The sequence below is a fragment of the Elephas maximus genome, chromosome 3 (assembly GCF_024166365.1).
Source record: "Elephas maximus indicus isolate mEleMax1 chromosome 3, mEleMax1 primary haplotype, whole genome shotgun sequence".
Taxonomy (NCBI): Eukaryota; Metazoa; Chordata; class Mammalia; order Proboscidea; family Elephantidae; genus Elephas; species Elephas maximus.
The window spans coordinates 1,172,040-1,178,104 of NC_064821.1; positions in this window are offsets into that span (position 1 = coordinate 1,172,040).

The window sequence follows — 6,065 nt, forward strand, 5'->3', positions numbered from 1 at the left end:
GTCTGCATGCCTGGGAATAAGTCAGTTCAGCCATGACCAGTGAGGGCAGCTCAGGTGCCTGTAGCCTCATAGTGGCCAGCGGGAGCGTCGTGAAGAAAAAGGACATTGTGGCACAGCCCGTTAAATACCAAAAACAATCCGTGTGGGTGACTAGCCCACCCAAGTGTGATCCAGCCTCCAGAGCCCTAGAAAGCCAGTGAGGAGGGGGTGTCACTTAGAACGAGACTGGCATGAGTCCCTGTCTGGCTCCAACTGAGAAGCTGTTTTTGGTGGCTCGCAGGGAGTGAGTCTGGAGGTTGGGTGCTAGGTGACGCCTGGGTATTTGCCAGGAAGGTCAGCACACCACCGTTTAAAGGTCCTTGTCAACTAGACCTACTAAAAAAAAAACCCAGTGCTGTCAAGTCAATTCCGACTCATAGGGACCATATAGGACGGAGTAGAACTGCCCTATAGCTGGAGCATTTCGGAGCAACACAATGTCTGGGTTGGCTTTGAAATGTCGCAGCAAAGGATGGGAGGGAAGGGCAGATGTGCGTGGATGGTTCATTGTATTAAGAGAGACAAAAATACCAAGTTATTTTCTGAAAATTGACATATACTGAAGAAGTGGAATCACCGAAATACTAGAAACTGGTCTTTCTGCACATCAGACTGGGAGAGGAGGCCTGTGAGTTGCTGCGGAATGAACTCATTCATGGCACCTCACGTTTGCAGAGTTGAACTGCTCTGTATGGTTTTCAAGGCTGTGACCTTACAGTAGCTGATCACCAAATCCGTCTTCCAAGGGGCCTCTGGGTGGGTTTGAACCATCAACCTCTCGGTCAGCTGAGCCACCCAGGGACCTGACCATTAAAAGCCATAAAAATGGGTAGAGCCATTGAGCCAGCAGGCCCACCTGCAGGAGTGAGAAGTCAGTTGGAGGTGGAGGGAACTGGAAACATGCAGGGCTCTCCGTGGTGGAAGCGGGACGCGGGGCTAGTGCCGTGGCAGGCAGATTCTGGCCCGCAGGCCAAATGTGGCCCACTTTGTTTTTGTAAATAAAGCTTTCTTGGCACAGCCACACCCATTCCTTGTGAGGAGGCTTCCAAGATACAAGGGCGGAGTTGAGCAGCAAGAGACCAGTCTCCAAAGTTGAAGACATTGCCTGTCAACGACAGAAAGTTCTGCATGGGTGGGCTGGGGCCCTGCGGGGGGCAGCAGAGCAGGACACCTCCTGAATCCTAGGGGAACACTGGCTCGGTCACCACGTGTCCCTTCAGTCAGCCACCTCGGGTCAGGGGTGGACAGTTTTTTAGTTTTTTCTGCAGTTTGGAGTCTTCTAACAGTCACATGATCAAAAAATATTTTAAAAAATTTATTGTAGTTTAGATTTACAGAACTAGCTTCTCATTAAACAGTACACATTGTTTTGGGACGTTGGTAGCTAGCCCCACGACCTGTCAACACTCTCCCTTCCCCACCTTGAGTTCCCTATTACCAGCTTTCCTGTGCCCTCCTGCCTTCTCACCCTTGCCCCGGGGTTGGTGTGCCCACGCAGTCTCCTTTTGTTTTATGGGCTTGTCTCATCTTTGGCGGAAGGGTGAACTTCGGGAGTGATTTCATTACTGAGCTAAGAGGGTGTCCGGGGACCGTAAGAAAAACTATGATTAAAAAGCACTGGGAATGGGAGGTGCTGGGGGCCGGCTGATGCTGAGGCCACGCTCTAGCCGCCAGGTGGCGCCCTCCCTCCAGGAGCGCTTTGTGGGGCGCCCAGGGGAGGGGCAGGGACTTCTCACTATGGGGACCCTCTGCCCGCTTCAAGCTGCCCCCCCAGATCGGTCCCTCTGGTCCGGCTCCCATGGGCTCAGCAAACCCCGAGTCCGTGAGCAGACTCGGCTTGCCCACACCGGCCTCCGTCTGGACCGGGGCGCGGGTCTCCACGCCTCTGCGCCCAGCTGCCTTCAGAACCTGTCCCGATCCGGCACCGCTCACCACTGCCACTGCCACCACCCTGGCCAGGGCGCCAGTTTGACGTATGCATAAGTCAAGGTCTTCCCCTCGACCCCCCACTTCCCGAGGCAGCCGCATAAAACCCGAAGTCCTCCGGGCCTGAGAAGCCCTGTCTGTCCGCCTCCCGCTTGCTGACAGGCGCCTGCCCTCTCCAGCCCGGCGGAGGGGCGTAGTGACACCCCGCGCTGAGGACGCCCGTGTAATAACGCCCCTTCCGCCGACCCAGCACCCCGTGGACCCGCGCTGTCGCCCCCGCTCTGCGCCCCGGCACCGCCCACGGGCTGTCCTCCCCGCGGCCGCCAGAGGGAGCCCGTGAGCACCGCGTCGCCGGTCCTGGCTCGGCCCGCCGCCCACGGGCTGTCCTCCCCGCGGCCGCCAGAGGGAGCCGTGAGCACCGCGTCGCAGGTCCCGGCTTTGCCCGCCGCCCTCCCGGGCTCCCACCTCCCCGCCCACAGGGCGCTGCACAACCTGCCCGCCCCTCCCTGTCCTCCCCGCCCCCCTCCTTAGCTCGCTCGCTCCAGCCACACAAGCCTCTTCGCTGTTCCCCCAACCCACCAGGCCCACTCCTGCCCTTTGCACCTGCTGTTCTCGCTGCTTCGACCCCTCTGCCCCAGACAACACGGGTCTTTACTTGAGTCCCCTTCCCAGCGATCTCCTTTCTTCTCTGTTTTGTTTTCCTTTCTGCTCTTCATGAGCCAACGTCTTTCTCCATCTGGTTCATCATGTTTCTTTCCCCAACCCCACCCCCCCCACCATGGCCCTTTTCCGGGGTCAGGGATTCTCCTTCTGGTTCCTTGCACAGGACCCTTTGCGCAGTAGGTGCTTAAATGTTTACCGAATGGCTAACGCACTTGAGCGCCCATCCCGGCCTGGGCAGACTTGGAAGAAGTGATAAGCTTTCAGGGCGCTGTCCACGCTGGCAGCTGGCTGTAGCCGCGCGCCACCGCCCCTCTGTCCCTCTGGGGTCCCCATTCTCCGTGGGACCCCACTCCCCAGGGTTCCCACTTCCCTTCCAGTGATCTGTTCCCTCTGTCCGCCACCCCCCGTGGGCCCCTGCCTCTTCTCTTGCGGGACTCCCTTCTCCCACCTCTGTATGTTTCCCCAATCCCATAGGACCCCTTCTCCCACTTTCTCTGCCCACGTGGGTCCTCCCCCCAGCTCCCCCTCTCGGGATCTCAACCTGCCACTCCAGCATCCACACTTCTCCGGGACCCCCCTCCCCACCTCTGCGGGGTCCCCCAGACCCCGCGGGACCCCGTCACTAGCCCCGTTCACGGAGGACCCCCAGCCCCGGGCTGACTATGTGAGCCTCGGCGAGACAGGCCCCGGGGCTGGGGTAGGGCTCTATGGGGCGGCCCCCTCCCCGCCCCTGTCTCCGCGCCCCTCCCACCGCGCAGGCGCAGGGGCGTCGCCGGACGGGCCCCCTGGCGGCCGAGGGGCGGGGCGCGGCTGTCCGGGCGGCGGCGGCTCCATGGGGCTCCTGGGGCTCCTGGGCCTGCTGCACTCGGCCTTCTTCGGGGACCAGGTAGAGCGCGGGGCCTGGCCGCGGGGAGGGGTCGGCTCTGGGTGCGGCCGGGCCTGGAGGCGGACTCAGGCTTGGGCGAGGCCCACAGTGCGGGGACGATGGTCCAGGCGGGGGGCGCTTGGGCGCGCGCCGAGGTTTGATGGGCCGGGGTCTTGCTCCGTCGCCGTGGAGGCGGTTGCCAGGGAAACCGCAGCTGGATGGTGTGGGCCGGGGTCGGGAGTCCCTCCCCCGCGCTGCAGCGACTCCACCTCCTGGTCTGCGCAGGCGCGGGTTCGCGGGGCGCCCACGGCCTGGGCGGAGACCCCAGGACCCTCCCCGCCTCGCGGAAGCGGAGAAGGGCCGGGGGCGCACCTGACCGAGGCTCCTGCTGCGCCTGCGGGGACTGGGCCACGCCCTGCGCCTCTGCGGGCCTCGGTTTCCCCTCCTGCCCTGAGCTAGGGCCTCTTTTGACGTTCGCCGACTCTTACGTTAACAGTATCTCTTCTTACCGGATCTGATCACTTTGCGAGCTCCAGGATCATTCTGAATCCTGGGCTATGACTGCCCTCGAAGTGGGGGAAACTGAGGCCGGAGCCCAAGGTCATGCCCACACAAGGCCGAGCGCCCCGCGGAGCGCAGGGCGGAGAACCTGGCCTGAGGCCGGAGGGAGCTGTCCGCGGTGCTGACAGGGCCGCGCTGGGCCGCGCGCCGCCCCCTCCCAGACAGGGAAACTGAGGCCCGGGCGCCACCCCAATGGCAGCCCCTCTCTCCTGCCGGACCTCTGCCCTGTCACCCAGTAGCCCATGTCTGTTGACGTACGGTGACCTGGCGCCTTCCTGCTTCTCTCTGTCCCCACCCCAGCTCCGAGAAGTCAAGACTCGCCCTGGCCCAGCCCCCAGCTCCTGGCGCAGGGGAGGCACGGTGGGGAGGGTGAGGCATTGAGGGGGCAGGGTCAGCCCCGAGGTCAGGCTTAGATGTCGCCAAGACCCGCCATGAGTGACCCCTACTGCGCCCAGGGCGTGAGCTAGAGCAGCAGCCCCACCGGCTGGGGATGGGACGAACCGAGCACAACGTGACTAAATCTAGAAAGTCCAGCGCTGCCTGAGTCTAGCAGTGGCCCCAGGATTTACAGGGTTAAGGATTTGGGAGTGTTCCAGAAGCTTGGGGTCAAGGGGAGCCTCCCTTGGGGTCTGTCCCCCCATGTGCCCTCAGCCTGAGGATCCCCCACCATCCTGGTCCTGGCCACATCTGGAGGGGGGAGGGAAGCCCAGAGCTACTTGGGGACCTGGGTGGGACTCACGTGTGAACTACAGCAACGTGCTCCCTGGCCTGAGCCTCAGTTTCCCCATCTGTACAAGGACAAGACTGGCCACTGGACCCCAAAGTCCCTGCCAGCTCAAAGGTTCTGGCTGAGCGGGGTCTGGGGAGCCGTGACATCTGAGACCGGGACTTAGTTCCACTGGGTGAGGCCCAAGAACTATCTACCCCCACGTGAGCAAAACGGGAGACTAAGGCAGAGAGAAGCATGCCCAAGGGCACACACGGGGTGGAGGTAGGGCTGAAGCCAGGGCCCCGGGATCTGATCTCCCAATCCCAGCTTTGCCCAGCTCCTCCTTTGTCTCCCGTGGTCAGCTCATCCCCATGAGTCCCCCAAGGGGACCATCCCTGCTCTAAATTCTCTGTGGCTTCCTCTGGACCAGCCCCAGCACCCACCCAGTATCCTGAGCGTGCACGCACTGTTCTCCACCTTGATCACTTGGCCAAGTCTTATTCATCCTGAAAAGGCCCAGCACCAGTGTCCACTTCTCAGTGCAGCTTTTCCAGACCCCAGAAAGAGCTGCCCTCCCACTTACACCCCTCCCCAAGCTCCACAGGCTGGGGACAGCTGGGTGGTCCTCCATGTCCTTGGCTGCAGCGGCCTCTCACCTCCTCTGATACTCCTCGTGCAGCTCTAGCAAGGGGTCTATCTGCTGCGTCCTCCCATTTTACAGGAAGGAAGTCGAGGGTAGGGTGGGGAACGGTTGCCGGGCGCCAGCCGGGAACCGCGGAGCCAGGTCTCCAGCTCAGCCCTGACCACGCCCCTCCTCCTGTCCTGCCCGCCTTGCACATCAGTGGCAGGAGGGACTGCACCCTAGAGGCAGGGACAGGCTCTGGGCGTTAAACCCTCAATTGGCTTTCAGGGACCCATCGAGGGTCAGAGACTGCTGGGGAGGTGGACTTTTGAGGCCCAGACCCCTCCCTCCTCCAGTTTCCCTTCTGTGAGGGCGAATTAAGGATGTGAGGAGAGACGGATACGTATGGAGGCTGAGGTTAAGAGACACAGGGAGATGCGGAGGGGGCAAGAGACAGAGACTGAGATGGAGACAGAGGCAGAGACGCAGGGAATCCTAGGAGATGCTGACGCCAAGGAGATGGGGGGAAATGGGGAGAACACAGGGTCTCAGGCTTCCCCTGCGTGCCCGCCCATCCCCCATGCTGGCCAGGACCCCCGGGAAGGTCCCTCCGGGGTCCTCAAGCCCTGTCCCGCCTTGACCCTGTGCACACAAGGCTGGATCCGTGGGGAGGGGCTCGC